The sequence below is a fragment of the Apium graveolens genome, chromosome 9 (genome assembly GCF_009905375.1).
Source record: "Apium graveolens cultivar Ventura chromosome 9, ASM990537v1, whole genome shotgun sequence".
In the NCBI taxonomy this organism is placed as follows: domain Eukaryota; kingdom Viridiplantae; phylum Streptophyta; class Magnoliopsida; order Apiales; family Apiaceae; genus Apium; species Apium graveolens.
Window position 1 is genome coordinate 153,385,095 of NC_133655.1, and position 23,535 is coordinate 153,408,629.

Sequence of the window (23,535 nt, forward strand, 5' to 3'; positions counted from 1 at the left end):
TTATGCAAGATCTTTCCAAGTAGTGATGGACCCAGCTGGTAAAGAATGTAACCAGTCCTTAGCTTTGTCCCTCAGAGAGAATGGGAAAAGCCTCAGCTTGATAGCCTCATCAGTAACACCATTATATTTGAAAGTACTACACATCTCGACAAAATTTTCCTGATATGCATGTTGGGATCTTCAGGCGCAGCACCTCTGAAAGAAACAGAATTCTACACCATCTGAATAGTGCCCAGCTTGATTTCAAAAGTATTGGCCTGAATAGCCGGATGAATGATGCTTGACTGAATGTCATCAATTTTAGGCCGAGAAAAGTCCATAAGAGCTGGATCAGCTTGAAATACATGATCACCCATTGTTTCAAGTTCTTTCTTTTCACTCTCTTTATCTGAATGTACAAAAATTATCTTCTCCGGAAAGTCAAGAGCTGTATGTGTCTCCTCAGCTTTATCCAGATTTCTCTTGCGAGTACGAGAATGTGTTTGCATAAATGCTCGCTAGAGTACCTGAAACACAACCGGAAGCAGTAAGTAACAAGTCTTAATCAATGAATCCTAATGACCACTGATGGCAAGTACATAAACTAAATAAATTAACTCCGAGTCCCTGGCAGCGGCACCAAAAACTTGTTAGGCACAAAGCATGCGCTAAATAAATCATGCAAGTATACGCGTTCACAAGTAATATAGAATGATTTCTAGTTCGTTCCCACAGAGACTCCGATTAATTATATCTAATTAACACTTACTCACCAATGTATGATTATTCTTCAATGTCAAGACAATAACAATTAAGATTGGTTAACTAATAATTACTTCGAGAATTAAACACTTAAATTAACAATATTAAACACACATGAGATCCTGACTTCATTACTACTTCATTCAATAGTTATTGTTATTATCCTTAGCATGTAATGGTGATGATATTAATCGAACAACATGAAACTGATAAATGCCAACTTTCGTTGTACGAATACCATTCTACCAAGCTTCCACAATTAAGATACAAGTTGAATAGGCATCAATTATGTTGAGACCCTATATGTCTACAAAATTTGACAACATAACGATTTAAGCGCAAGTTATTCCTTATGATTACACAGGGCAAGTAAAACGCTTAGAGTTACCCACTAATCATGCATACAATACACAAACCTATGCTAGCATGGCAAGTTCTAAATCTCAAGATTCACTTTCGCTTCACAAGAGATTAACAGGCTATCTTACATGTTCGCGACGCACATAAGACGAATAAGCACAACCTATGCTAGATATCATACAATCACCACATACCAAGGTTTTAAACATTTAACTAAAGAAATCTATAGTAAATCCGCTAGGATCCCATGATCACGATTAGCCCATAATAGAACTCATCTTCACAATGGGTTCATATGATAGAATGATAATAACACAACGATATAAAACTAATAAAAATACTTAATAAATAATGAAGTATGTCACAAGAGTATTAAGGTTCAAAGCATAAAGAAAACTAGCATCCACAGTTACAACAAATTAAAAGAATCACAAGATAAATGTATGTTTCCTCTTCTTCGTTGTTGCGTGCTAAACCGGTCTTCTCGATCTTCTTAACTTCACTCTCAATGAAGAAAATGTTTTCCCATAAGGTTTGTATAATAATCCAAAAGAACCAGCGTCAATAGAACCCCAATCATACTCGAATTATAGAATCCAGATTCTAATTTTCCACACACAGGCGGCCGCCTGCATCCTCCACGCGGGCGCCTGCTAGCAGGCGGTCGCCTGCTCCCATCAGGCGGGCGCCTGCAACTTTTCTGGAAAAGTCCTTGGTTTGCTTCTGTTTTTGCTGATTTCTTCGCTCATCATCCCTAGACTGATCCCAAGCACTTCCTTAAGCTTATTTTTATGAAATCCACCTATCTAAGCAAGTTATACCCTGAAATGCAAAAACACTCAAAAACGCGTCAAATACACAAAATACTCGAGTTCAAGACACCAATTCAAGCCGTTATGAGACGCTCTAAGTGGTATAAAATGCCACTTATCAGACTTAATACCTTGAACTTTAGTGATTTGAGCATGAACATCTCTGGATGATTTCCATGCTTTAATCACTTCCTGTTCTCGTTCAAGCTGCTTCTATAAAATCTCTTCTTTCTTTAGGGATTCAGTTAATTCATCCTTAGCAATCTTACATTCAATTCTCAATTTTTCAAATTCAATAAACTGAGACTCTAGAACATTATTCCTCTCACTTAAAAACAAATTGTTTTCTTTAATTTTAGCATTTTCCTTAGTGAGGGACTTAAGTGTAACACGCAAGTGATATAATTCTGTGGACATGTCATTGATTACATCATTACACTCAGCTTTAGATAAATGTGCTAGGTTAGTGGTGATTACCTGATTACTTGAAGAACTTGTTTCTGTTTTATCAGACTTGGCCATCAGGGCTAGATTGACATAGTTTGTTTCTTCATCTTCATCCAAACCATTTGCAGCCCAGTCATTCTCCTGTGTGATGAAATCCCTTTCCTTTTGTTTGAGCAACTCAAATTATTTTTGTTTATAATCAACAGGCTCAAACTTGTTCTTGCTAAAATTAGACTTTCTACATTCACTGGCAAAATACCCTGCCAAGCCACATTTGAAACATTTGAATTTGGATTTATTCATCATGTTTCTATTTGCCTTGGCTGCTCCAAAATTCTTTTTGAACTTGAGCTTGGCAAATCTTCTGGATAGGAATGCTAGATGTTCATCAATGTCATCCTTATCATCTTGGCTCAAATGATCTTCAATTTCAGCTACCAGCCTTTTGCCCTTGCTTTCACAGACCTTTGATGTAGACTCAACAGCTTCTACCTTCATCTCTTTCTCTTTTTCTAACTCAATAACCAGTGCTATGGACCCTCCTTTCTTCCTTCCTTTATCTATCCTCTCATCTTGCTCAATTTCAAGCTCATAAGTTTTCAGAATGCCACACAGTCTCTCCAAGGTAAACTCCATGTAATCCTGAGAATTTCTCAATGAGAATGTCATTAGTTTCCACTCATTTGGAAGAGATATAAGGAACTCGAGGTTAGAGTCTTTTGTTAGATAGACTCCCTCTATGCAACTTCAGAGCATTTAGTAGCTTTTGAAATCTACTAAAAATGTCAGTGAGAGACTCACTTTCTTCATAATGGAAGTGCTCATATTGTTGAATTAGCAGCTGCATCTTATTCTCCCTTACTTGCTCAGTACCATCACAAATAATCTGGATTATGTCCCAAACCTCTTTGGCTGTTTTGCATTTAATGATGTTATCAAACATCATTGCCTGTTGCAGCTCTCATTGCCTTGTCTTTTCTGACTTGCTCAATATCAGGATCTGACCATTCATGCCTAAGGTTGGGAACAGATGGTTCATTGCCTGTTGCAGCTCTCATTGGTACATGAGGACCTCTCTCTATGCAATCCACATAGGACTCATCTTGGGAAAGAAGATGTAGGTGCATTTTCACTTTCCAGTGGTGATAATTATTTTTGTCCAGAAAAGGAATTTTAACTCCGACATCTTTCTTGTTCATCTTGCTGTTTGTTGTGATCTTTACACTCTTTGTACTTTAAGAGCTTGCTCTGATACCAATTGTTATTCCCTAACAATACAACAAGAATTACAGAAGGGGGGTTGAATGTAATTCTGGCTTCTTTTTCAAGATTTTTAAAACAGTTCTTACTTGATAATATATAAGTGTTTGATTTGCAGAATGCGGAATAAATACTTTATATGAATCAAAACACAAAGTAATGAAAACACAAGCTCTTAAAACTTTTTTTGTGGATTTAAAAGTATCCACCAGATATATATATATATATATATATCGAATGAGAAATCTGTGAAGCTTGAATAGCTCACATCTGCTTACAAGCATGAACAACTAAACTTACAGAGAAATGCTACAGAATACAGCTTGAATATGTTTCTCTGAAAATGTGTGTGCTTAGTTCTTGTTGTTCTCTTAGCTACATTTGATTTATATATCACCAAGTTTATATGACAATAAGACAAGATAATAAAACAAAACATATCTAGTTTAACTTCATGCTACTTCACTACTCTATTCCAGCATCTTTGAATATCTTCATAATTGCATGGAAATGGTAATGCATCTTTGTTCTAAAATCCCTGCTTAACAGGATGCCACATTCCTTTTGCAAACACCCAACGCATGTGACTGTGTTGTCACTGTCAACAGATATTTGAATTTGGTCATCCGTCGGGTAGCTTTGTTGATCATCCGTCGGGTAGCTTTGTTGATCATCCGTCGGGTAGTTATTTGTCACTTGATTCCATTTCACTTATGCAGAATTACAAGACATCTCATATTTAAAATTAATCAACCTATTCTGCATATCTACTAGTAGCCAACATGACTCATATGCCCCTACAGAATCTACACAAAGTTATTTGCAGAAATATGCTACAATACTTATTTGTTACATAAGCTACTCACCCGGTGGATGTTAAATCATCATCCGTCAGGACTATATTGAATCATCCGTCGGGACTATATTTGTTCATCAGTCGAGTGCTTCAATATTTACTAAGTTAAATCTACTAAGGTGTTTTGTTAATTTAATCATCAAGTACACAACATATTCCTAACAATCTATTAATGATAATAATTGTATAATTATGAATAAAAATATGTGGGTTATCAATTTTGTGAATTTTAAATAATTTCATATTTAAAAGAATTCACTATATTGGTATAACAACAGCATATTATTAATTTTGGAATTATTAATCTTTATCATTTTATAATAAGAATTAATGTTATTTAAAAATAAATCTTGTGACAAAGGATGGAAATTTTTTTAAGTGCAGAAGTGGCAACCGAGGTCGCAACTTAGATTTGAGCTAAGTTGCGCCTAGAGAGAACCCAGTATCCACTAAGGGTCGCAACTCAAATATTGGCCAAGTACAAAGGCAGCCCACTGTAGTCGCAACTCAGCTTCCACAGGGGTTGCAAGAGGTACACACTTCTCGCAACTTAAAAATTGTTATAAGTAGAGAAAGAGTACCCTATGCGCAACTAAGTATTAACTGGTAATGTTGTTTGTTGTTACTACACTGTGGTCGCAACTTAGACTCTTTCTAAGTGTGCGCCACAGTAGTCGCCACTTAGCCACTTGGATTGTTTTTTCTTTTCTGTGTATATATAAACGAACCACTCAGTTTTCTTTCATAATATGTGTATACATAGATTCATAGTCGCAAGAGAGAAGAGAAAGTGATAATTTTAAATTGATTGTAATAATACCAAAACCCTGTCAAAATTTAAAAAAATTGTAGATTCTTGAAGCCCACAAAGAGGAGATTCTTTTGTTAGTAATTTCTAGAGTTTTGACCCGAGATTTAACGAGATCAAATTTGTAGCTTTTCTAGAACTTAAGGCCTTGTTTGGTTGTTGTTGAGTGGCATTTATGACACTTTATAACGCTCCGTAAAGCTTGAATTGATGTTTTGTACTCAAGTTGTTAGTGTTTTTAACGTGTTTTGTAGTGTTTTTGCATTTTAGGCATTTATCAGGAATATAGGTGAATTAGCATTGTTTTGATGCTAATATAGTGTTAGGATGGTGTCTAGATCAAAAGCTCATGAAAAGACCAACTCAACCAGCAAGAAAAGAAGAAGTTAGCAATTTTTCCAGAGAGCTAGCGCGCCCGTGCTCTAGGAGCGCGCGCCCGCGCCAGGATTGCAGAAGTGCAGCGCGCCCGCGCTGCCGCGCCGGGTCGAATTCAAAGAATCTAATTTCTACTCTGATTTTGATCCAGAAGACTTCTAATCTGCATGGGCTGCTATATATTCATAACTTAAGGTCGTTTTGCATAACGAGACGTACCAGAGCTTAAGGAGAAGGCTTAAAAAGACCATAGAGCATAATTCAACCAAGGTGAAGAGGATCTAGTTTATACTTGTGATTCTTTGTTTTAAGTTGTAACTTTGGATGCTAGTTTTCTTATTCGTGAACCTATACTCTTATTTCATACTTGGTTTATTATTTATTCAGTATAAAGACTACATTTATTATACCATGCCTTCATCGGAACTCACGTTGATGATGTGTCCGATTATGGGCTAATCGTTATCATGGGGTTTTAACGGATTTATTTAGCTAATTTGTTTTGATGCCTTAGTGTGTGGTGATTGTATGATAACCTAGTATTGGTTGTACTTATTCGTCTTATGAGTGTCATGAACTTATAAGATAGCATGTTAATCTTTAATAAAGTGAAAGTGAATTTAAGAGTTTAGAACTTGCCATGCTAGCATAGGTTCATGTATTTGTTATGCATGATTCGTAGGTAGTTTTAACCATCTTACTTGCCCTATGTAATCACGATAGATAACTTGTTCATTAAACCATTATGTTGTCAAATTCTATAAATATATAGGGTCTCAATATAATTGGTGTCTATTCAGCTTCTATCTCTTTTATGGAAGTCTGGTAGTATGGTAATCGTACAACGAAAGTTAGCTTTTATCAGTTTCGTGTTATCTGATTAGTGTCATCACCATTACATGCTAAGGTTAAGAATGAAAAGGCTATTGAATGAAGTATTTAATGAAGTTAGAATCCCATGTTTGTGTCATATAGTATTCAACTCTCTTACTTTCTTAGTTAATGTTCTTTAGTATAATCTCTTAGTTAATTGTAGTTAAACAACCTCAACTTGTTATTCATCTTAGCATTGGATAATAACCATACCATTGTCGCATAGATACATTGATTAAGGTTAACCTAAACCAATCCATGTGGGAACAAACTAGAATTTATTCTATATTACTTACGATCGCGTATACTTGCGTGAATATTAGCGCGTGTTCTCGCCCTAACAAGTTTTTGGCGCGTGTTCTCTGCGGGATAAAGCGAAGTGCTGGTTACATTCTCTGCCACCAGGGTCTATCACCAAATGGGAGGATCCTTCTTAAAAGTTCTTAACTAAATTCTTTCATATGGCGAAGACTGCGGCAATCAGAAATGCACTTACTCAATTTGCTCAGCAATCTGGAAAATCTTTGTGTGAAGCTTGGGATCATTATGAGGAGATGCTTAAAAAGTATCCTCACCATGGGATGCTGACTGGATGATCATTAACTGCTTCTATAATGGTTTGGGTGCTACTTCTAGACACATGCTTGATGCAGCATTAGGAGGAGCCATGTGGGCTAAAAGCTATGATGAAGCTTATGAATTGATTGAACTGATGGCTGCTAATGAATACCATAATCCTACTCAGAGACTATCTTTGGGCAAGGTAGCATGAATTCTGGATTTAGATGCAGCTATTGTTATAGCTGCTCAGCTTAAGGCTTTGACGATGAAGGTGGATTCTTTGGCTAATTATGGAGTTAATCATATCACTAGTGTCTGTGAGCTTTTTCCTGGTGCCCATGAGATGGAGTAGTGTGCTATTTTTAGTAAATCAGCTCAGTTCGTGAGCAACTTTCAGAGGTCGCAGCAACCTGTGCCATCCATATATCATCATAACAATCGCAATCATCCTAACTTCAGTTGGAGCAACACTCAGAATGCGGTTCAGCAGCCTTATCAGCAATATCCTGCAAATCAGTACAACCCCCTGGTTTTCAGCAACAGCAATATGCACCAAGACAACAACTCCAGCTGTAACAGTCTAATGAAAAATATGAATTGGAGAAGTTGAGGCTCATGTGCAAGAGCCAAGCAGTTTCTATCAAGACCTTGGAAAATCAAATTGGGAAAATTGCCAATGCCTTGCTAAATCGTCAACCTGGTACACTCCCTAGTGACACTGAAGTACCAGGGAAGCTAGGGAGCAGGTTAAGGAAATTACATTGAGGGCTGGGAAGGTTGCAAATCCCGAAAATTCTCAAGTTTCGGATGAAGAAACTGTTGCTGAAAAAGAAGTGCAGAAGGAAGCAGAAGTGAAACCAAGGAAGACTACTGTTGAACACACTCCTCCTGAGGGTAATACAGGGGAGAAGTAGATATATCCTCCACCTCCCTTTCCTAAGAGGCTACAGAAGAAAAAGCTGGATAAGCAGTTTAAGAAGTTTCTGGAGGTGTTCAAGAAACTTTATATCAACATACCTTTCGCTGAAGCTCTTGAACAGATGCCTAGTTATGTGAAGTTTATGAAAGGTATACTTTCTTGGAAAGTGAATCTTGATGACTTAGAGAAAGTTGCTCTCATGGAGGAATGCAGTGTTGTGCTGCAACAGAAGTTGCCTCTGAAGCTTAAAGATCCTGGTAGCTTCACTATTCTTTGCACCATTGGAAAAGTGTCATTTGACAAATGCTTATGTGAATTGGGAGCTAGCATCAATTTGATGCCTTTGTCAATCTTCAAGAAGTTGGACTTATCTGATCCAAAGCCTACTTATATGACTGTGTAGTTGGCCAATCATTCTATTACATATCCACGAGGCATTGTTGAGGATGTTTTGGTCAAGGTGGATAAACTCATCTTTCCTGCTAATTTTGTAATTCTTGATTTCGAGGAGGATAAGAAGATTCTCATAATCTTGGGAAGACCATTCTTGGCTACTGGCTGAACCTTGATAGATGTGCAGAAGGGTGAGCTCACCATGCGAGTACTGGATCAGGATGTAACTTTTAATGTGTTCAATGCCATGAAATTCCCTACGGAAAATGAGGAGTGCTTAAATGTGGAGTTGGTCGATTCTGTGGTTACTTCAGAACTTGATCAATTGCTGAGGTTTGATGCCTTAGAAAAGGCCTTGTTGGGGAATTCCGATAGTGAAGATGATGAAGGTGATGAGCAGTTGCAATATCTGAATGCTTCTCCCTGGAAGCGGAAGATAGATATGCCTTTTGAATCTCATGGAATGGAGGAACTGAACAAATCTCCAAAACGCCCCAAGCCATCTATTGAGGAAGCTCCTACACTTGAGCTTAAACCATTTCCTGGACACTTAAGGTATGCTTTTTTAGGTGATGCATCTACTTTGCCTGTTATTATTGCATCTGACCTTTCAGTTAGTGATGAGGAAAAACTCTTAAAAATTCTGAGAGAGTTCAAATCGGCAACTGGATGGATGGTAGTAGATATTAAGGGAATCAACCCTTCTTATTGTATGCATAAAATTCTGCCAGAGGAAGGTAGCAAGCCTACTGTTGAGCAACAAAGACGGTATAATCCAATCATGAAGGAAGTGGTGAAGAAGGAAATTCTCAAGTGGCTGGATGTAGGGATCATCTATCCCATTTCTGATAATTCTTGGGTGAGTCCAGTTCAGTGTGTACCGAAGAAAGGTGGTATCACTGTTCTTTCTAATGAGAAGAATGAGCTCATCCCTACTCGAATAGTCATGGGGTGGAGAGTTTGCATGGACTACAGGAAGCTGAACAAGGCCATGAGAAAGGATCACTTCCCTCTGCCTTTTATTGATCAGATGCTTGACAGATTGGCTGGGCATGAGTACTACTGTCTTCTGGATGGCTATTCGGGCTATAATCAGATTTGTGTCATGCCAGAAGATCAGGAAAATACTACTTTCACTTGTTCATTTGATACTTTCACCTTCAAAAGAGTGTCGTTTGGGTTGTGTGGAGCACCGAACACATTTCATATGCATGATGGCCATTTTCTCTGACATGATTGGTCAAATGTGGAGGTGTTCATGGATGATTTCTATGTGTTTGGTGATTCATTTGATGAGTGCTTGCAGAATCTTGGCGACATTCTTAAAAGGAGTGTTGAAACCCATCTGGTTCTCAACCAGGAGAAATGTCACTTTATGGTACGACAGGGCATTATTCTTAGGCATAGGGTCTCTAGTAAAGGTCTTGAGGTGGACAAAGCCAAGGTGGGGGTCATTGAAAATCTTCCTCCACCAATTTCTTTCAAGGGAGTTCGCAGCTTTCTTGGTCATGCGGGTTTCTATAGGCAGTTCATCAAGGACATCTCAAAAATCTCTAAACCTTTGTGCAATCTTCTGGAGAAAGATAACCCGTTCAAGTTTGATGATGAGTTCCTAGTTGTTTTTGAGTTATTGAAGAAGAGTTTGATCATGGCATATGTCATAACTGCACCTGATTGGAATGAACCTTTTGAGATGATGTGCGATGCAAGTGACTTTGTAGTTGGAGCAGTTCTTGGGCAGAGGAAGAACAACATATTTCATGTGGTCTACTATGCTAGTAAGACCCTAAATGGTGCTCAATTGAATTATACTACTATTGAGAAAGAACTTTTGGCCATTGTCTACGGGTTTGAGAAGTTTCAATCTTATTTACTTGGGACGAAGGTGATAGTTTTCACTGATCACGCTCCAATTTGTTATCTCATCTCGAAGAAGGACTCGAAGCCTAGATTGATTAGATGGGTTCTTTTGCTTCAGGAGTTTGAATTAGATATCAAGGACTGAAAAGGTACTGAGAATCAAGTCGTTGATCATCTCTCTCGTTTGGAAGATCCAGGTACAACTTCACAGGATAAAACATTGATAAATGAGTTTTTTCCCGATGAGCAGCTGTTTGGAGTACAAGAAGAAGAACCGTGGTTTGCAAATATTATGAACTACCTTGTGAGTAATATCATGCCTCCAGATTTGTCGTACTCTCAAAGGAAAAAGTTTCTTCATGAGGTGAAGTGGTACATGTGGGATGAGCCATATTTTTTTAGGCGAGGAGCTGACCAAATCATCAGGAAATGTATTCCGTACAGCAAAATAGGGGGGATCTTGTGAGACTGTCATTCGACTGTTTATGGAGGCCACTATGGTGGAGAGAAGACAACAACTCGTGTACTTCAAGCGGGATTCTTCTAGCCTACTTTGTTTAAGGATGCGCATCACTTTGTTTTGAAGTTTGATCGATGCCAGCGTGTGGGTAATATGTCCAAGAGGGATGAGATGTCTCTTAATGTGCTTCTCGAGGTTGAGGTTTTCAATGTTTGGGGAATCGACTTTATGGGACCATTTGTCTCATCTTGCAATAATCGGTATATCTTGATGGCAGTCAATTATGTGTCGAAATAGGTTGAAGTCAAGGCTTTTCCGATAAATGATGCGAAGGTAGTGCTTAATTTTCTTTATAAGCAGATGAGGGGTCGCATTTTTGCAATTGCGAGTTCACTGCTATGAAGAAAAGGTATAATGTGAATCATCGCATTGCTACGGCTTATCATCCTCAGATGAATGGTCAAGCAGAGGTATCTAACAGAGAGATCAAGCATATTTTGGAGAAAGTGGTGTGTCCATCAAGGAAGGATTGGTCTTTAAAGCTTGATGAAGCTGTTTGGGCATATAAGCATACAAGACTTTGTTAGGAATGTCGCTGTTTCAGTTAGTTTATGGTAAGGGGTGTCATTTGCCTGTGGAGCTTGAACATAAAGTGTATTGGGCTTTGAAGAAGTTGAACCTTGATTTGGATGCAGCTGGTAAGAAAAGAATGCTTCAATTGAATGAACTCGACGATTTTTGGCTTCAAGCGTATGAAAACAACAAAATGTACAAGGAGAAAGTCAAGAGGTGGCACGATAGGGGTCTAGTTCTCAAGTCATTTGTGCCGGGACAACAAGTTCTGTTATTTAATTCTCGTCTCCATCTTTTTCCTGGAAAATTGAAGTCGAGATAGTCCGGGCCTTTCATAATCAAAACTGTGTTTCCGCATGGTGCTGTGGAGATTTTTGAGAATGATCCAGGCCAGGAATTCAGAGTAAATGGTCAGAGGTTGAAGCACTACTATGGGGATACGGCAACCCGTGAGGTGGTAAGTGCCGTTTTATTGTCTACTTAATCTTGATATTCTACGTCAAGCTAACGACGTAAACCAAGCGCTTCTTGGGAGGCAACCCAAGTTTGTTGTACATTAATAGGTAGAGGAAGCTGAAAGAAATGAGAAAAACACAAAAAAAATAAAAAAAGTAGAAAAATTCAGAGCCACCTACAGTAGCACGGCACGCCCGGGCTATGGAGCGGGGCGACCGTGCTATTTTTCCAGAAACTGCACATGCCCGCGCTGCTTGGCGGGGCGGCCGCGCTGAAATGTCAGAAGCACGGCGTGCCCGTGCCAAGGAAGCGCGCGCCCGTGCTGAGTCCCTGTGTTCGAAAAAAACAGTAGAAAATAAGAGAAAATCGGGGACTTTATTCCAAAATCAATTCAAACCTGATTTTTACTCTTCCATATCCCAAATTTCCCTCTCCAAATCAAACCCATTATTCCCATAATCAATTCCCACTCCTTTTCCATAACTAATTCTCTCCCAATCTCCTATATATACATATACTTATACACAAACTTCTCCATCACTTCTCAAAACTCTTAAACACACAAATCTCTCTTAAAAACTTCTCTTCTCTCAAACTTCTTTAATCTCAATGGCACCAAAAAGACAACGAACTCAAGTAAGAAGCAGCACCACCGATTCTTCGAGTGCAGGTGGTGTGAGGCATAGGTTCTCAACTCCCGAGGCTGAGACGGAGTATGCAAGGTTGCTTTCGAAGCCTATAGCCAAAGAGCGTGGTTTTCTTCCATCGGGGAAAGATGGTAAGTTGTTGGAGATGATCTTGGAGATGGGTTGGGTTGCTTTTTACGAGACACCTGTCATTGTGCCCATGAGTGTGGTGCGTAAGTTTAATGCTAATGCTAAGGCGGAGAAGAACGGTTTTACCGTGGTGAGGGGGATGACTGTGGACTACAATGTTGAAGCTATTCATAAGGTGATTGAGCAGCCCGAGAGGAGGGAGGAGTAGGAGAACTGGAACGAGAAGACTCAGGAGGAGTTTGACTTGGATTTGATTAGTCTTACCTTATATGTTCCTGAGACTCATTGGAAGTTCAAGAAAGGCACGAATGAGTATTCCACATTCCCTGCTTCATGCATGAAATTGGAATTCTTTTATTTGCGCTAACATCATACCATCTTCTCACGTGCATGAGATTACTGAGGAGCGTGCTTGTTTATTGTGGGGGATTCTTCAGGGGGACTATGTGGAACTTGGGATGGTTATTCATCAGGGTATGTTGAGGTTTCTGTGAGGAAGTACTACGGGTTCGATACCATATGCGTCTATTGTGACAAAGTTGTGTGTGGTGGTTGGCGTTCATTGGCCCGCACATGAGCTGCAGCAGCTCCCTAGTGCTCTGATTGATAGTTCGACACTGTTGAATATGACGGAGTGGTATGGTGGGAATCCTGATCCTAAGGGGCTTGGATATTCTTATGACCATCTGCCAGGTGGAAGGCCAGCTCCCAGGTGGAAGGCCAGCTCTTCAGGCATATGCTGGTGGTACGGCACATGCAAGCAAGGCAGCGTGGAGAGCAGAGTTAGGAGAGACTGATCCTTTGGGATCGCAACAGCAGCAGCAGGAGGAAGCTCAGGGTAGTACTGCTTTGAGTACGACGCAGTATAGGCATTTAGCTAGGAGGATGGATGTGATGCATGACATACATAGTAGGTTTGCACATGACCTCACCCAGGCATTGGGGACTACATTCAGAGCCACAGGATTTGACATCCAGTGGCCAATATTCGGTGAGGATTCTGTGTATCCGCCTCCAGACACTCCTGACACTCCACCCCTTGAGGGTGATGATCCTGATTCTGATTAGGTATGCCTAATTCTTTGCTATTACCTTCACCGAGGACAGTGAATATTTTAAGTTTGGGGGTAGTAGTTAAGGATTATGTGTTTTGTGTGAGTCGCATATAGTTTGCATATTCATTCTAGTTTAGTTCATATAGTTGCATATTTTCCATGTAATAGCTTTTTTGTAGTTTTTATGATAGTTGTTGCATATAGTTTCATGCATTTGCATAATAACATGATCCCTTAGATGATTTTGCCGATTGATTTGTGATATTGATGCTAGTGTAGTGATGTCGTATTTAGTGATGTTAAGTCTTATTGAGTTGAATTGCATGCTAGAGACAATTGTATTTCACTAAGTCTTATGGGTTACTTGAGGGCTAGATCATGGTCATGGTGTATTTGTTTGTCGAGGATTAATCGCTTGTTTATATTTAGAATTTAGGATATTCTCTTAATGATAAAATAGCATGGATATTTAAAAATTGGAGAAAATTGGATATCATTGCTAATTGTTATGGCTAGGTGTCAAATGGATAGTAGCCGGCTCATTTTATATGAGTAGTCTAGGGTTGAACGAGTTGGAGTGAAACGCACTCGTTCAGAAAAAAGAAAAAAAAGAAAAAAAGAAGAAAAAAGAAAAAAATATATGTTTTATGCATAATTGATCACGAGTGGGCTATTTATTACTCGAGTTATTAGGTTCATAAGGGACTTTGTGCCTAGTGACCTAAGGCTTTTTATAGTCTGGGATCCACTAACCTAACGCTCGCTACATGGGTATTATTGTATAAATCTTTTGTGGACCTCACTCATTGCACGGTCAAATAAGCATATTTGTGTTGTTTTCGTGTTGTGAATAAAAGCATGAATCCATGTACAACTCCGATATAAGAATTGAAGTATAATTATAAGTTATTTTGAGTTTAGCTTTTATTCTATTTATAACCTTGCGATTTCTTTGATGAATAGTGAGTCATGATTATTGATCTAGTTGCGATAGTATATCTGTAAGCAGTTACACACATGCACGTTTCTGGCTTGTAAGTTGATTTGTGGGATTAAATTGATCTTTGTACGAATAACTGCATTTGTTGAGATGTTGCTTGTTGATTGGTTTAGTTATTCTATGGGGATCGTTGCATTTATTAAGTTACATTTATAACGAACCCACACTACTAACTAGCAAAAATATGCATAATATTAATTAAACAGTAAAGTACTACAAAAGATAGAATATTAAGGCTACAACCCTTAACCACAATCCCCGAACACACAGGAATGAGTTTGAACAACATCTAACATCTTTATTATTACAGACCAAAAATATCTTAAGTCAAATTTCTACCAAATTTTAAACCCAAAGTTTATAATCCTTAGGGAACTACTAGTTCCCTACCTGCTCTTAACATCTGACGGTAGGCATACGCCGAGTCCCCAGAAGTCTTACGCGCAGTTTGCTTGAAATGAACCATCTTCGGATTTCATTGAAGGGATAACATCAATAACAATATTAATGAGCAAAATGCTCAGCAAGTGAATAATAGTGAATAACAATGCATCATATACTAATTAAAACGATAACAGAAGATAATCGACAATAAGATATCTCAAATAAAAGATCAAGTTTTTAGTAAGTGAATGGAATTGGAAATCACACAGCGCTATGAGCAATGAGGGGTGATCAGCCCACATCAAAACTCCGAACCACATAACCAGGGATTCACAACTATTGAGGATCCTCGGCACACATTGGCCAAATAAAACCATCAGGCTCCCTGCTACTGATGTTTTTAACAATGATTGGCGCCTTAGTCTTACCAGAACATACCATCCAATTCCTCTTAATCAATTAATTTTGATTTCAAAGGGTTCTTGATCAAGGACAAGATAATAAGGGTTGGTATTGTCAAGGATCAAGTGACAAGTTTTCAAAAAGAGGGAATGTTATTAAGATCAGGGTTCCCAAAAGAAATAATTCAAATTTGTGAGGGGTTTAGGGTTCTCATGATTTATTAAGGGACTTTTGTAGGGTATCCATGAGGGTATGAGGTAATATGTGATGAAACGGGGTCAATTCAAGTATGAAAGCGATTAACTAAATTTGGGTCAAATCATTGGGTGATGTCAGGGTTTAATTAATCTTATTGAAACTGTAGTCATGCATTCACAGGGTAATTAATCACATGAACAAGGATTATGAAGATAAATTGAGAGTTCACTTGCCTGGACTACGCTTACTGAGCTCTTGAATGGAATTGCCTATGGGCTCATTTCCTGGCCTCCTACTTGAACCTATAATAAATAGTATCCTCATTACAACTCTTCCTAACTACCATTTTGCGTATACTATAAATACATATATATACACATATACACATATATATACTCTTAATTTCTACTAATTACAAGTAATATATGCATCACATAACCCACATAACGCATAGCAAGAAATGGCATGTCAAATTATCACTTAATTAATAATGCACATTTGGACTCTATTTACGACCTTAGTCACTTAAGAAATTAATCATTTAACATATAAATATCATGACCAATACTCCTAATCCTCCTTTACAGACCTCAACTCAACCTAAATATAGTAAGGAACATTTATGCCTCACTTCAAATGACTCACAAATGCAATGTACACTATTTGACTTATCAAATGCACACCTTGGCACCAATTGTGTGCCTTGGAAACAATATGAATTTCTACCTTGGGCCTTTGCTATATTCTGACTTCAATGACTTCTTATGACTTTAAACAAACTTTAGAAATTGGTTTGACATCAAGGCCTCACTTAAAAGACACACAAATGTAATGAACCTTTCTAAAGTTTCCAAAGACAACTCTAATGACGACTCTCCGGTGTTTTGGTAGAAATAAGGTATCTACGCCTTGGGCCTTTTTACTAAAAACCAACTCTCAAAGGTTATTAAGACTCTAAACTGACTCTCAAATTTGGAATGACTCAAAGGCCTCACTCAGGCCTCCCTAGGCCTTAAGTGGAAGTTGACACAAAACTGCCTTCCCCGATTTCCAAACTGCCCTGATTTTACCAACTTAAAATTCATTTATCTAGTTCATTTATTTATTTTAAAGGCTTTTTAAGCTTCCTAAGACTTCATTATACCTATTTAGACCAAGTCCCCATGGAGTCCTAATCTATAACATGATGATAATCAACCAAAAGTCAAGTTTACCCAAATCTGCCCTATTCTGAGTTGCTCTTGGGTTTATGTGTGTGTACCTACCCAAATGCAAGTTTTTATGCAATCTAAAGCCACTGAACTCAAGTATGAACCAATTCCCAACTCCCTTGAGCTCAGGCCTACCAAGGCCTTGCTAAAACTTACCTAAAATGATCTAAACTTCTAGTACAAAAATCTTCCCAACTAAGATCAATACGACTCCTTCTACCTTAACTCCCTTCATTACACCAAAACCAAATAATAATCGACAACCAACCAAGGAAATACCTAACATAAACTAATACCTACTGACTAACAACATATAAGGCTCATTTTCAATTTATTTAGCATGAAGATCACTTTTAAAAACAAGTAAAGTAACACATTACATGGCAAGCCATCACTTAGCATTTTTAAGCAAAAATTCGAACTATATTATCAAAGTAATCACTTGACATATACTGAATATAATCACTTATCATCATGGAATACTTCATCTAGCATTTTATAACCAAAAACCACAGCATGCATCTCATACAAGTCAAACACCAAAGCACAAAATCAACAAGTATAGTCTCTACTTAGAAAATCACTTGTAAATCAACATGCAAGTACTATAGCCAACATGCAAGTGCTAAAATCAACATGCAAGTACTAAACTTAAGGTATCTTGATGGAAAAATATTATGCAAGGGTTTAATCTTAACAAAACAACATTTATAAGGAGTAAGACTTTAAAAATCAACATGTATGGTCATTTTTCATAAAAACTTCCCAGAATCAACACTTTACATTCGGATCCTAAGAAATCATTGCCAAATGCTTATGAACAATAAGTACGACTTGGTAAAATAGAAGTGTAACATCCCTCCAAGATCATATCTTGCTCATTTCTATAAGCCACCATGGTTGCAACCTTGAGTTCATAAGAATCAAGGCCTCAACCTCGGCTTTACCAACATGCACACACAAAACCCACCTTAATATGATGCTATTCCACTAAATGATGAAGTTCTTGGATTGACTAACTTGAGAAGTGAAAGAAGATGAAGAAAAAGTGAAGAAAATGGTAAGAATGGGGGTGGAGATGAGCTTCGGCCGAGAGGGAGTGAAGAGAGGAGAGAGTGAGGTGTGTGAGTGGGTGTGTGTGGAAAAATGAGAGCACTCACTTGGTTTTTATTACTAAAATGTGATATTGGAATGGAGAATGTACATAATTGTCCCTCTTACTAGTAGTGACAAAAATGCATGCAAGGTGAAAGAGGTAATCTTGCAAGTTAGTGGGGTTAGAATTGACAGTCTTAGCCTTGGACCCTATTATAAGCTTAAATGCATGCAAGGGTATGCTAGTAATTCAATAATTAATAAAAGTATAATTAAAAAGAATGGATTTTAATAAATAAAATACAACTCCATAAATCACAAAATTAATACCATAAATACTCTGAGATTTTAGAAGTTTTATAAAATTGTTTTCAAATATTTTGAACAAGAATATATTTTAAAAGAATTTTCTAAGATCAATTTCCTATTAAACAAGCCACAATAAATATATTTAAAATTTGTAAGTCACGGAGTAAATTGCAAGTAATTTGATTCTAAGCCGAATAATAATCTATCGCTTAATCGCAACTACAGTAACTCAAATATTATTTACTCGCGTAACGAAATTTGCTTGCGTACAATTAATCATACGCCTATAAATAATCTAACAATATTCGCAATGCCACACAACAAAGAACATATAAGAACATATTGAATTCTCATAATTCCTGACATCCAATATGCATAAAAATTATATAGCAGAAAATAGAATATTATATTACATTCATATCAAATATTCACAGGCGTTACAACCTTCCCCCCTTAAAGGATTCTGTCCCCAGAATCTAAGCAAACAAATGAGGATACTTATCTAACATATCACTTTCTGATTCCCATGTCGACTCTTCAACCTTGAGATTCCTCCACAAAACTTTTATTAAAGGAACTACTATATTCCTTAACACTTTATCTTTTCTATCTAAAATGCTAACCGGCTGCTCGATATAAGACAAATATGGCTCAATCTCTACTGGTTCATTCTCTATGATACATTTGGCGTCGGGGTTGAACTTCTTAAGCATTGATACGTGAAAAATATTGTGAATGTGCTACATTTGAGGCGGTAAGTCCAACTCGTATGCCACTTTTTTAAATTTACCCAAAATCTCAAAAGGTCCGAAAAATCTTGGACTCAACTTTCCTTTCTTTCCAAATCTAACTATCCCCTTCCAAGGTGACACTTTCAACAGAACGGTTTCTTCTAATTCATACTCTACGTCCTTTCTGCGTGGATCATCATACTTTCTTTGTCTATCCTGAGCCGTAATTAATTGATTTTGAATCAATCTACCGCTCTTTTCATTTGTTAAATCAGTTCGGGGCCAATTACCTTTCGCTCTCCAATTTCAACCCAATAAAGAGGTGATCTACACTTCCTTCCATAAAGAGCTTCATACGGGGGTATTCCAATACTGGCATGAAAGCTATTGTTATACGAAAACTCTACCGGGGGCAAATGTTCATCCCAAGTTCCTTTGAAGTCCAAAGCACAAGATCTCAGTATGTCTTCTATGGTCTGAATCGTGCATTCACTTTGTCCATCTGTCTGTGGGTGATAGGCAGTGCTCATTTTGAGTCGAGTTCCCAATGTTCTTGAAATTGCTTCCAAAATCTGGAGTTGAAATGAGGGTCTCTATCTGACACAATAGATACTGGAACCCCGTGACGAGTGACAATTTCCTTTAGGTACATATGAATCAGCTTATCCATTGAAAATCTCTCGTTGATCGGTACGAAATAAGCTGACTTAGTCAATCGATCAATTATTACCTAAATAGCGTCGTGATTAGATTTTGTCCTTGGCAATCCAACTATGAAGTCCATTGCAATGTGCTCCCACTTCCACTCAGGTATCTCTAAGGGTTGAATTAGTCCACTCGGTTTCAGATGTTCGGCTTTTACCATTTGGCAAGTGTAACATCTACTAATCCATTGTGCAATCTCCTTCTTCATATTTGGCCACCAAAAGTTCTACTTTAAATCTTGGTACATTTTTGTGCTTCCGGGGTGAATAGAAAATTCTGAGTTGTGAGCATCCTTCAAAATCTCATTCTTCAATTCTTCCACATTCGGTATCCAAATTCTTGATGAGAATCTTAGAATCCCTTGGTTGTCTTTTTGAGTGCAAATCTCTTCTCTGGCCAACTCATTCATTCTTTCATTCATCATTTCTTCTTGGCACTTCTTAATCTTTTATAATAATTCTAGTTGAAAAGTCTTCGTACAAATCATGTCTGTAGATGCACTTAGAGCTCGGATCTCAATTCCCATTTTTTTAAATTCATTTGATAACTCTTGGGCCAAAATCAACATATTCAATCTCTCCTTGCGACTTAAAGCATCCGCTACTATATTCTCTTTCCCATAATGATAATTAATTGTGCAATCATAGTCCTTAATCAACTCCAACCATCTTCGTTGCCTCATGTTTAATTCCTTTTGAGTGAAAATGTACTTCAGGCTCTTGTGATCCGTATATATCTCGCATTTTTCTCCATATAGGTAATGTCTCCACAGCTTCAAAGCAAATATAATTATAGCCAGTTCCAAGTCATGAGTTGGGTACCTTTGCTCGTGAGGCTTAAGTTGTCTTGACGCATAGGCTATCACCTTCCCGTGTTGCATTAAAACATAACCCAAGCCTTTGTATGACGCATCGCTAAATATTACAAAGTCTCCTTGATCATCTGGAAGGGCTAATACTGGAGCGGTGACTAATTAATGCTTCAATTCTTGAAAACTCTTTTCACAACTCCCCGTCCATTCGAACTTCTCATTCTTTCGGGTCAACTTTGTCAATGGTACTGCAATCTTTGAGAAATCCTTCACAAATCTTCGATAATATCCGGCCAATCCCATGAAACTTCTAACTTCAGTCGGGGTCTTCGGCCTTTCCCAATTCATTACAGCTTCTATCTTCACGGGATCAACTCGAATTCCTTCACTTCCGATAATATGCCCTAGAAATTGAACTTCTCACAGCCAGAATTCACACTTCGAAAACTTGGCATATAACTTCCCCTTTCTTAAAGTCTCCAAAGCTATTCTCAGATGTTCAGCATGTTCTTCCTCGGTCTTTGAGTATATTAGAATGTCGTCGATAAACACAATGACAAACTTGTCCAAATACTCCTTGAATACTCGATTCATCAAATCCATAAAGGCGGATGCCACATTTGTCAACCTGAATGCCATAACTAGAAACTCATAATGTTTGTATCTGGTTCTAAAAGCAGTCTTTGGAATGTATTTCAGCTTAATCTTCAACTAATGATATCCCGATCGCAAGTCAATCTTTGAGAAGTAAGCTGCTCCCTTAAGTTGATCAAACAAATCATCAATACGAGGTAAAGGGTGCCTATTCTTAATTGTCAATTTGTTCAACTCTCTATAGTCGATACACAGTCTCATACTTCCATCTTTCTTTTTCACAAACAGAACTGGGGCACCCCACAGAGATACACTCGGCCTTATAATTCCTTTATCCAATAACTCTTGTAGTTGCTTGGCCAATTCCTTTATTTCTACTGGTGCCATTTGATAAGATGCCTTCGATACAGGTTCCACGCCGGGCACTAAGTCGATAGAAAACTCAATTTGACGGTCAGGCGGAAATCTAGGAAGTTCGTCCGGAAATACATTGGGAAATTCGCTAACTATCGGGATACTTTCTATATTCGGCGTTTCCTTAGATCTTTTAATTACATGAGCCAAATACCCTTCACATCCTTGTCTTAACAACTTTTTCGCTTGAATCATCGTTAAAAATATTTTAACTTGTTTTTGTCCTTTAAACTTTACCTTCTTTCCTTGAGGGGACTTAAGCATCACTTTCTTCTTCTTACAATCTATCAGAGCACCATGTTCTGCTAGCCAATCCATTCCTAATATAACGTCAAATTCTCCTAGTCGAAAAGGTATAAGGGAAGCAGGGAAATTATATCCTGAAATCTCTACTTTACACCGGGGGTAAATACTTTTAACAAATACTTGTTCTTGATTCAATGATAGATAGAAGTTCAAGTAACAGTTCAATTTCATAATTTAACTTGCCAACAAAAGATTCAGATATGAAAGATTTAGTAGCCCCAGAATCAAATAGCACTTTAGCATTGCCGTTGTTGACAGAAAGCGTACCTGCCACAACTTCAGAACTCTTAACAGCATTCTTGATATTCATGTTGAATGTCCGGGCCTGAGCAGGAGAAGAAGGAGGAAACACTGGAGTTGCAGATTCAGAAGGTTGATTTGAAGGTAGTTGAAGAATTGGAATAGAAGATGTCATTGCTTGATTGTAAGGGGCGGCCGTCAATTGCATCAACTTGCTATTTCTGGGGGTCTTGCAATCCCTAGAAAGGTGACCGGTATTTCCACACTTGAAGCATGTAACATGAGTCTTTGGGTTTCGGCACTCATTCGCATAATGACCTTTCGAATTGCACTTGTAACAAACGATGTCGGCCTTATTGCAATTACCCACGTGTCTCTTGTTGCAGAAATTACACTCCGGATTTGCTTGCCGGGATCTTTGTCCACTTGGCCCTTGAATCCTATTCTTCTAACTCTTAATATCACCCTTCTTAAGGCTTCGAGGTCCTCCTTGGTTCTGAAATCCAAACTTCTTGAAATTCCTTCCACTTTGGCTCTCTTGAGCCAATCCTTCTCTATTACTTCCAAACTTTCTTTTCTTACTCTCTTTCTCCTTCAAGTTTTGATCACTTTCTCCTTCAATTGCCATCGCCTTCTGGACCACTTCAACATATGTGGTCAATTCAAAGGCAACCAGTCTGCTTCATAGCCAAGGCTTCAATCCTTGTTGAAATATTTTTGCTCTTTTCTCATCCGTGTCCACATAATCTCCGAAAACCTAGCCAATTCAGTGAATTTCTTCTCGTACTCTCCTACAGTCATTCCTTCTTGCTTCAATTCAAAGAACTTCAATTCCATTTGAGTCTGCATATACCTCAGGAAATACTTGTCTAAGAAAATCTTCTTGAATCTACCCCAAGTGATAACTTCCTCTCCTTCTAAAGCATGGGCTGACTCCCACCAATAGTTTGCTTCGTCTTTCAGAAAATAAGACACATAGTCGACCTTCTTTTCTTCACTTAGAACAGCTAGCGTAAAAGCTTTCTCCATTTCTTTAAGCCAAGATTGGGCTTCTACAGGGTCTTGAGTTCCACGGAACTCCGGTGGTTTCACAGCTTGAAATGATTTGAAAGTTGTAGGGGTTGGTGGTGGTGGAGGTGGTTGTTGTTGAAGTTGTTGTTGAAGTTGTTGTTGTTGTTGAGCAAGGGTAACAGATTGTTGGTGAAGTATTCACATGAGTTGAGCCAAGTTAGGTGGTGGATCTTCATGATCCCCGGTATTGGTGTTGTGAGCTCTACGAGGAGGCATGGTTCTGAATATAGACAAGAAAGGTTTATTCACAGTTTAAATTTTCCATACACAAGTTATAACAAGGGTAAATATCAAGTAATAAGGTCTTATTCAAGGGATATTTTAGGGAAATATTTGACATGATCAAGTTCTAAAGGAATTAACAGAATTTAAACAAGGTTCTATTTAAGCAAGTATATAGCATGGTAATGAGATGGCAATATTATAGAGACAATCAAAGTGCGAATTTAACATTAGTTCGAATGAAAAGTGCGAATAAA

The 23,535-nt window shown here is 38.0% G+C and overlaps 1 non-coding gene across 1 annotated transcript; it reads right to left on the minus strand.

The window, feature by feature from the left end:
* Nucleotides 1–7,008: 7,008 nt before the first annotated feature.
* Nucleotides 7,009–7,115, minus strand: LOC141688600 (small nucleolar RNA R71). The gene has a single exon (XR_012562034.1). It is a non-coding gene; the product is annotated as a small nucleolar RNA R71 (small nucleolar RNA).
* Nucleotides 7,116–23,535: the final 16,420 nt, after the last annotated feature.